We start from the raw sequence: 10,325 nt of genomic DNA, 5'->3' as shown, positions 1-10,325 counted from the left end.
TTGACTAAACAGTTTTCTACCCTCCTTCACAGGCGAAACACATCATATGTTCCTGTCCTGACTGCCAACAATTTTCTTCTGCTCACCTTCCTGGAGGAATTAATCCCTGCAGTTTATCTGCAAATCAACATGGCAAATGGATGTTACCCATTTCCCCTCATTCGGGGGACTACAACAGATACATGTTACTATCAATACTTACTCTAAATATATGTGGGCCTCTGCTCAAAGTGGTAAACTCTACTCTCATGTCATTAATCATCTCTTTAAAATGCTTTGCCATAATGGGCATCCCCCCAAAACTTAAAATGGACAATGACCCAGCTTATAGGTCCAATTGTATAACCAGTTTCTAAATGATTGGAAAATTACACATTCTACTGGCATTCCCCACAATCCTCAAGGTCAAGCCATTGTTAAACGTGCCAATGGTATCTTAAAACTACTTTTACATAAACAGAAAGGGGGAATTGAGGCCCTCAGAATAAGAATAATGAAGGCACTGTTTACTATTAATCACTTACAACTAGACAAACATTTTAATTCAGCTCATTCAAAGCATTTTTGGGTTGAGGAACCCCTTCCCAAACCACAAGTATGGTATAGACTGCCCAGTGGGGGACCACAATGGAATGGCCTGGCACCTTTACTCACATGGGGGAGAGGTTATGCCGCTGTGCTTTCTCCACAGGGTCCTATATAGCTACCCACTCGGCTGATTAAGCCTCATCATGAGCTGGTATGAAGAATTCAAAAACCTGCTTCCATGCTTCAGCCTGATGTCGGTGACTCTCTGCCTTTCCACCTTTAACTTTTTTGCAAATGAACATTACCCAGGTATATGTTGCTAAGCAGCAAGCCCAAACCTGGCTCTCAGTTCGATTGTCCAGGCCCTGGCAAGGGGGATCCCCCCTACAATAATTGGTCTGTGCTTTAGAAGAAAGAGAAAAAACCCCAAAACCCTTCTTAGGTATCCCACTGGCAGCTATTTTAGCCATCACCCCAGTTGCAGTAACTACTGCCACATCTTTGGTTATCTCTCTCCAAACAGCACAACAAGTGCATTCATATATGCAAAACACTACAACTACTTTAGAAGAACAGGTTATGATTGATCAACAAATTTTAGCTAGACTGCAGACTTTAATTAGCAATAATCGCGCCTCGGATAAACCTCATTGGCTACGATACTGCCACTGTGGAAAGCTAGACTGCAGGCTTTAGAAGCTGCTGTTGTCTGGCTAGGAAAACATCAACAGGCACTCTGGACCAGATCCCAATTAACTTGAGACTCAGAGTTTATCCCCTACTGCGTTACTTCAATTCCCTATAACAAGACTTGGGGGAAATTGAAAACTCATCTTAATCAAGCCTTTTCCTCCTCTTTGAATCTCTCCATTAAAAATCTGAAACTCAGGTTATAAGCACAAATACAAGAAAGTCAACAAGCTACCATTAATACTCTCAATGACATTTCTATCTGGCTCATTAAAAAAAAAATGGTTCTCTGGGTTCAATCTCCACTCTTGGTTTTACATGGCTATACTGCTTTTAATGATCTTTCTCATTATAGTCCTCAAGGCAAGCCTCTCCTGCTCTTCTGCCTGGAAGACCTGAAACGCACTCGTAGCAACCACGCAGATCCTCATCACCCTCTTTACTAGCCCACCTAAAAATCCCAATAAACAGAAAGGGAGAACTGTGGAGTTATTCTTAGAAAATATATTATAAGCCCTAAGGAGTGAGTGTGGAAGCAGCTGAAACGTCAGCAGCAGTCCTGTTCTCGGGCTACTGAACACAATGGCCTGGTAAGAGCAGGATCCCACAATCCCCAGGGGCAGGGCATAAGTTAGGAGCTATGAAAGAATGTGACCCTCAGTTTCCCCTTTCTGCACTTGGTGATTGCTAGCCCAAACCTCCCGCTCCTCCCTTATCCCATGACTGACTTGCTGCGTGCCCATGTGTAGGGGAAAATGCAAGCCTGCTTCAAGATATTTGCCATCCCCCAGTAGGAGCAGGATCCCATGATCTCCTGGGGCAAGGCATGGATTGAGAAAATATATTGTAAACCCTAAGACGACAGCCTTGGGGATAGAATATTCTTGGCTGTAGATTTTTCCCATTTAGCATGTTGAATATATTATGTCACTTCATTCTGGCTTGCCAAGTTTCTGTGGAGACATCTGCAGCTAACCTTATGGGTCTTCCCTTGTAAGGTAGGGACTTCTTTTGTCTTGCTGCTTTTAGGATTTTTTCTTTATCACTATATTTTGCAAATTTAACTACAATATGTCTTTTTGTTGGCCTGCTTTTGTTGATTTTGATGGGATTTCTCTGTGCTTCCTTGATTTGGATGTCTGTTTCCTTCCCCAGATTAGGGAAGTTTTCAACTATTATTTCCTCCCATAAAGCTTCTGCCCCCCCTTTTCTCTCTCTTCTTCTTTTGGTACTCCTGTGATATGAATGTTATTACATTTGATGTAGTCACTGACTTCTGTAAGTCTATTCTCATGATCCATAATTCTTCTGTCTTTTGTTCAGCTTCATTATTTCCATCCTTTTTTTTAAAAAAGATTTTATTTATTTATTTGACAGACAGAGAGAGAGAGCACAAGTAGGCAGAATGGCAGGCAGAGGGAGAGGGAGAAGCAGGCTCCCCTCTGAGCAGAGAGCCTGACGTGGGACTTGATCCCAGGACCCCGGGATCATGACTTGAGCTGAAGGCAGATGCTTAATGGACTGAGCCACCCAGGCACCCTTCCATTATTCTTTTCTATCACTTATTTGTTCCTCAGCTTCTTCTATACTTCTGGTCATTACATTCAGCCTGTTTCAAATCTCAGTTATTGTATTTTTCATTCCTGACTGATTGTTTTTTAATTCTTTTTTCTCTGTGGTAAGAGTCTCCCTGCTTTTCTCAAGCCCAGTATGTATCCTTATGATTGTTGCTTTAAATTCTCCATCAGGCATATTTCTTATATCTGTTTTGGATTTGATCTCTGGCCATGACCTTTTCTTGTGTTTTCTTTTGGGATGAATTCCTCTGCTCTGGCATTTTGTTTAAATCACTGTCTTCTTCTCTGTGTTAGAACATCCTGTTATGTTTCCTGGTCCTGAGAATAATAGCTTTATGAAAGAGATCATATTGTGTCCAGGGCCTGGCTCTTCAGGATGTGTTTGTGGTGTGTACTGCATGCCCTCTGCTGCTGTGTTTTGGCTCCCTTAACTATTCAGGCCAGTTGTCTGCAGAGGCTTTCCTTGCCTGCATGGGCAGCGTGTGGACCTTGGCCAGAATGTGTTGAAAAAAAAAAAAGATGGTTAAATGCCATGAAGTAGATGGCAATGCCTTCATTGTATGTGTGTTGTGGGGCCTCTTCCATCCTTGTCAAGGCGAATGCTAACCTCTCCTTTCATACAACACTGAAGATCTTTTTGAATGGTATTTGTTTGGGAACCTATGAATTTCATGAACTTGGATGTCCAATCCTCTTCCCAGATTTGAAATATTCTCAAGCATTATTTCTTTAAATATGTTTTCTATCTCCTTCTGTCTCTCTTCTCTTTCTGGGACTCCAGTTATTTGCTCATTGCTTCATTTAATTATAGCCCATAGTTTATGTAGGCTTTCTTCATTTTTTTTCATTGTTTTTTTCTTTGTTCTGTGACTGGGTTATCTTAAGGGCTTGTCTTCTGCTTTATAGTCTTTCTCTTCTGCTTGATCCATTCTAGTGTTGATCCTCTCTATTGCATTTTTCATTTAATTCACTGTATTTTTCCAGTTTCAGAATTTCTATTTGGTGTTTATTTTTTGTGATTTCTATCTCTTTGTTGCATTCTCATTTTGTTCATGTGTTGTTTACTGGATTTTCTTGCATTGTCTTTCTGTGTTTTCTTGTAGCTCATTGAGTTTCCTTAAAACAACAATTCTGAATTCTTTTCAGGTAAATTGAAGATCTCCATGTCATTGTGGTCAATTACTGGAAGATTATTGTGATCCTTTACTGGTGTTATGTTTCCTTGATTTTACATGTTCCTTGAAGTCTTACATTGCTATCCTTGCATTTGAAGTAGTGGTCACCTCCTTCATTTTTTACTGACTGACTTCCTGAGAGAAATACCTTCTGTCAGTCTTGCCAGAGATCCTGAGACCTTCTATGGATACAGCTCATCCACACTTTTTGCTCCCTCTTGTGGCAGGATTCTTAAACTTGTATGCCTTCTCTCAGTTTTGCAATGTACCAGTCCAAGTTCTGGTTGCTTCCCTTTTGTTTTCCCATGGGTGGTGCTAAATGCCCAAATTTGTGGTCTCTCCCCAGCCTGCAGATTTGGGTCAGCTTTCTGCTTACTAGCCATCTGCCAAAACTCACTCTTGCTGCCATTTGGAGTATCCAGATGGTGCCAGCCACAAAATGTGTGAGTGTGGCACATGGAATGCTGGGGTGCTCATGGAGGGATCTGCTCACTAGAAATGACAAAGGGCACATTGATGGGCCTCCTGATGGAATCCATGATGTGGTTAGTAGGATCTTTGTCCCTTTGATAACTTCCAAGCCCTGGCTGCTGTTTTCCTAGCCACTCACCACCCTCCAGTTGTCCAGCTCATAATTCAGTACTCTAGGTGAAGTGAGAGAGAAATAGGCCTCTTTGGCAGTGTCCTGCACAGTGGTGAAAGTTGGACACTTATTCACCCACTTTCACTTTATCTTACAGGAGAAATCACGGGTCAAGGAGGGCACTCTTGACATTGAGCTGGGCCACCTTGGGTGAGGAGTGATGCTGATAGGTAAACTGAAGGGACTCCATTTTAGAAAAGTTCTATTTCTTCTGTTTCTCTGCTAAGTCCCATTTATTCATGTTCTATATTTTGCATCTGAGTAAACCACAGAATCTATGTTCCCACTCCAAGAGGAGACAAGAAAATCAATCATTCTCCAATTTTTGTCCTAGGACCCCAAACACCTCATAATATTTAAGGACCAGATCCCAAACATGTTCCAGGACGTTAGCTTTGAACAAACCATAGTCAAAACTGGCATCAACACCCACTACTTTTGGTGATTCATGGAACAACACCTATTGTTTACCTGACACTCACCTTTGATTGGACCTTACCCTGGATTCCTGACAGAACACGTATCCTGGACCTCTTTCCAATATAAACCCCTAACCCCAAGTGATGGGGAAACTCACATTTCCTTTTCTGAGTCTCCCAGACCCTTTGTCTGCTATATGAAATCACTTACGCTAGTCAATAAACTGCTCTCACTTCCTCCTGGCTTGTGTTTGATTTCTATCATGCACAAAACCAAAGATCATCTTGGCTCGTCCTGTGAGACCCCCTCTTGGTCCTCAGATGTGTCCTGCCTATGTCAATGCAGGTAAAGTCAAACTGTTCCTCTTATCCTCTTCAACGCATCCAATCTCTGTTTTTCTTTTTTCTCCAACAGTGTGCTAGACTTCGGTGCTGGACTCATGGGCTTCCACAAAGTCTCTCTCATCTGTGGATGATAGTACAACTCTGTTCTCCAGAGGTTTGCAGACCATGGTCTAGAGGGCCTGTGCCAGTTCACAGTGCATTTCAGGGTCCAAAGCTGGGACTGAGGTCTGTATGCCTTGTTACCTGACATACAGGTGGGTACAACTCTTCTTGAGCCACCTGGCATATGGTGCTGGATCTCACAGGTCCTACAAAGGTACTTTTGTCCACGAACTGATGCCAAATTGCTGTTGTTGAGGGGGGTATACAAAAGAGGGACATCTTATTCAGCAATCATCCTGATGTCACTCCTAGATCCTTCCCTTTAAATTACTTCGATGGACTTTCTTTAATCCTAGGTGACTTCTTTGTGTCTCTCTTTAAAGAATGACAGCTCCAACTGCTTGGTTTCTTACTTGGCCAAAAAGCTCTTGGATGTTTTACCAATACCACTAGCTACAGTGGTAAAAGGGAGGAATAAAAGCATTAACTTATGTCATATCTGCACTAGACATTAAGGTAATTGAATGATTCACTCTGAGAATCAAAGATTTAGAACTACTTAAGATCTTTGATACCATCTTACTTAATTTTCACATTTGACTTATGAGAAAAATAGGGGAAAGTATTTTCCTGGGTCTTCTGTTTCCAACCCAGGGCTCTTTTCATTATATTGCTTATATTTATCCAATACACACATGACAAGTATCTGGCTTCCATCTTGAAAAAGGAAAACCTTGGTTTTGGTACTGCTTTACCTAGGGGCTCACATTGGGAACTTGCCCTATATTCTGGGGTTTCCCTTTCCTCTCATCATTCATTAATATGTCCTTACCATGGGATCAGCTTTTCAGGGCTCTATTTGCTGCTTTTTCCAGGTGGAAAAGGTGTGTTAACAGTGCACCCTCCCTCTATCCTTGTATTTATAATTGGTCTTCTGGCAGCAGTACCCTAAACTAGAAGAATGGTTAGTAGTATAAACTTCAGGCACTGTGACAGATCAGCAAGAAGGATATTTAGGGATAATGCTACCTTCTAATTGTTCTCAAATCATACTATGTGAGTGGTCTCATACTATGTGAGTTTTTACATCCAGGGCCAGAACTTATGAGGTAAAATAAAAGGATCTTTACAGTTGATAGTGATATCATTCTCCAACCTTACCAGCCTTTCTCTCTCTTTAAATCTAGAGGCACATGAAGAATGAAAAATGATGCAGACTGTTTATCATATCTTGGGATGCCTCATGGACTTGTAGTTAAGTCACTTGATCTCAAATACCTTGCTTTCCTCAGCATGGTCTGATGGAAAGACCACTGCACTAGATGTTAGGAAACCTAGACTCTGTTAATACTTCATTCATTAACTGATGTCATCACATTGGGCTCGAAACCTGACCCTCTCTAGGCCTGTTTTCTTACCTGCAAAATGAGGAAATTGGACAAGATAAGTGGTTATCAACCTTCTGTGAATCAGAATCACCTCACTTTAAAATACAGGTGAAAAAATACAAATGCCTGACGACTACTTTCAAGAGATTCTGATTTTTGGGGGGTGGGCTTAAGCATTGATATTTATTGTATTTACCAAGTAAATCTAAAAAGCTGAGGTTGAGAACCACTGCACTATATGTGATTCTGAGTTGACTCTCTCTCTCTCTCTCTCTCTCAAAAAAAAGAAGTTATAAAGATAAACGAAATATGTTCCAAAGCATTTCTAAAAGAAACACTAGGAACAGATTGTAAGGCAGAGGATAGAGCGAAAACAATGTGTGTATTATTTCAGTCATGCTCCATTTTCCCTTCCTGTTATCTACTATGTGTCACACAACTTTCCTCACCTTCTTTAAAATCTTCAACTCACCTTGTATGTAATATTTCATTTTCTAAACTCTGTAACTCTACTTTCCATGTTGGCAAAATGGTAGATCTCTAAAACTTGAAAGTTAGGAGCAGAGCAGACTCTAGAGCTAAAGTAGGGGAGGGGTCAGCTCACCTCTCAACAGCTTGCAGAATATTGCCACTTATGGCTCAGCATTTCCAGTCTCAGTCAGCCCTTCTGAAAATCCATTACAATCTCTCTCAGGTTCTAGATTCTATGCCAGACCATGAAAGAGATCCAAGATCTCTGTGTAATATAAAGTAATAGGTATGAATTGACACATCATTTTATAAGTATGTACACATTGTGGAAATGCACAGAAATTTCCCAGTTTTCTTTTTTCCCCCTTCAGGCTTTCTTGCTTCTGTTGTGTACCAGCCCAGGATAAAAAACCAAAATGGAATGCTGGAGGCAAGGGAAACAAAAGCAAAAATGAACTGTTGGAACTTTTTCAAGATAAAAAGCTTCTTCACAGTGAAGGAAACAATCAGCAAAACTAAAAGGCAACCTGCAGAATGGGAAAAGATATTTGCAAAAGAAATATCTGATAAAGGGTTAGTATCCAAAATCTATAAAGAACTTAACAAACTCAACACACGAAAAAACAAATAATCCAGTTAAGAAATGGGCAGAAGACATGAATACAGATTTTTCCAAAGAAGACATTCAGATAACTAACAGACACATGAAAAGATGCTGAACATTATTCATCATCAGAGAAGTACAAATCAAATCCATGATGACATACCACTGCACACCTGTCAGAATGGCTAAAATTAACAATACAAGAAACAACAGGTGTTGGCAAGGATGCAGAAAAAGGGAACCCTCTTACACTGTTGGTGGGAATGCAAACTGGTGCAGCCACTCTGGGATGCAGTATGGAGGTTCCTCAAAAAATTAAAAATATAACTATCCTACGATCCAGCAACTGCACTAATAGGTATTTACCCAAAGGATACAAAAATATTGATTCAAAGGGGCACATGCATCCCAATGTTTATTGCAGAATTATCAACAATAGCTAAACTATGGAAAGAGGCCAAACGTCCATCAACTGATGAATGGATAAAGAAGATGTGGTGTATGTATATATATAGATATAGATATATATATAATGGAATATTACTCAGCCACCAAAAAGAATGAAATCTTGCCATTTGCAATGCCAAAGATGGAGCTAGAGTGTATTATGCTAAGAGAAATAAGTCAGTCAGAGAAAGACAAATACCATATGATTTCACCCATATGTGTAATTTAAGAAACAAAAGAGAATAACATAGGGGAAAGAATGAAAAAAAAGAGAGGGAAGCAAACCATAAAAGAAACTTCTTAAAGACTATTTATATATTTGAGAGGAAGGGAGGGGGAAAGGGGCAGAGGGAAAGGGAGGGAAAGAATCTCAAGCAGGCTTCATGCTGAGTATGGAGCCCATCGTAGGGTTCCATCTCATGACCTTGAGATCATGTCTTGAGCTGAAACCACCACCCAGGCACCCCAAGAAGCTCTTAACTATAGAGAACTAACTGAAGGTTGTTGGAGGGTGGAGGAAGGTTGTTGGAGGGAGGGGGGTGATGGGTATTAAGGAGATCACTTGTTATGATGAGTGCTGGGTGTTGTATGTAAGTGATGAATCACTGAATTCTACTCCTGAAACCAATATTGCACTATATGTTAAATAAGTAGAATTTAAATAAAAATTTAAAAATTAAGAAAGGTAAATCAACACTAACATGAGCCTTACCTGTATCTCATCTGAATTTCTGTTGTGTCAATTTTAGAGCCCAAGGAGGCTGAAACAAGTGTGAAATTTGCTTGCAAAGATGTTAGGTGAATAGAGATAAGTAAGGGAGAGCAAAGCAGCTGACTGGCCAATTAGAGGTTGCATAATTTTTTTAAAGACCTTATTTATTTATTTTAGAGAGAGAAAGAGAGGATGAGTGGGGGAAGGAGCAGAGGAGGAGAGACAGGGAGGGAGAAAGAACCTCCAGCAGACTTGGAGCTGAGTGTGGAACCTGACACAGGGCTTAATCTCACAACCCTGAGATCATGACCTGAGCCAAAACCAAGAGTTGGACACTTAACCAACTCAGCCACCCAGGTGTACCTTTTTTTTTTTTTTTAAAGATTTTATTTATATATTTATTTGAGAGAGAGAGAGCGAGTGAGCGGGGTGGGGGTGGGGTGAGAAGCAGAGAAAGAATCCCAAGCAGACTCTGCACTGAATGCAAAGCCTGACATGGGGCTCGATATCATGACCCATAGATCATGACCTGAGCTGAAACCACGAGCTGGATGTTCAACTGACTGAGCCACCCAGGTGTCCCAGGGTTGCATAACTTTTTGACCCTGGGAAAGTGGCTTCACCATTCTAGTCTTTAGGTTTTTTTTGCTTGTAGAATGAGAGAGTGGGACTAGAGGATCTCTAAGGTTCCTCCTGGCTATAATACTCGAATTTCCATCATAAAGATAACCAGGATATTTCTGCCTTGTAAAAACCAGAGCTTCAGAATGGGGAAGGTAGCAAGGATTGAGAGCAGGGAATTCAGAACAGGTACACCAAGGTGAGGCCAACATTGGTAGGAAGATCATGATTGTGGTGTGTGATCTTGGGTAAAAACTTTTCCTTTCAGAACTGATTTCCTCATCTTGATTTTTATTTTTTTTAAGTTTTCATTTAAATTCCATTTAGGTAAAATACAGTGTGATATTAAATTCAGGTGTACAATATAGTGATCCAACACTTCTATATAAGGCCTGGTGCTCATCACAAGTGCACTCCTTAATCCCCATCACCTATTTAACCTATCCCCCCCACCATTTCCTTTCTGGTAACCATCAGTTTATTCTTTACAGTTAAGAGTCTTTCTTTCTTTTTCTTTTTCTTCTTTCTTTCTTTCTTTCTTTCTTTCTTTCTTTCTTTTCTTTCTTTCTTTCTTTCTTTCTTTCTTTCTTTCTTTCTTTCTTT

The 10,325-nt window shown here is 40.5% G+C and overlaps 2 pseudogenes; both read right to left on the bottom strand.

Annotated features, from left to right (window-relative positions):
* Positions 1-1,051: 1,051 nt before the first annotated feature.
* Positions 1,052-1,208, bottom strand: LOC112835135 (U4 spliceosomal RNA; annotated as a pseudogene).
* A 2,098-nt stretch (positions 1,209-3,306) lies between these two features.
* Positions 3,307-3,421, bottom strand: LOC112835945 (U6atac minor spliceosomal RNA; annotated as a pseudogene).
* Between the last annotated feature and the right edge of the window lie 6,904 nt (positions 3,422-10,325).

The sequence above is a fragment of the Callorhinus ursinus genome, unplaced genomic scaffold (assembly GCF_003265705.2).
Source record: "Callorhinus ursinus isolate GAN/ISIS: 27379988/994484 unplaced genomic scaffold, GSC_fseal_2.0 scaffold40, whole genome shotgun sequence".
NCBI classification, from domain to species: domain Eukaryota; kingdom Metazoa; phylum Chordata; class Mammalia; order Carnivora; family Otariidae; genus Callorhinus; species Callorhinus ursinus.
Note: the sequence above shows the minus strand (reverse complement) of the source record. Positions and strands in the feature narration are given on the sequence as shown.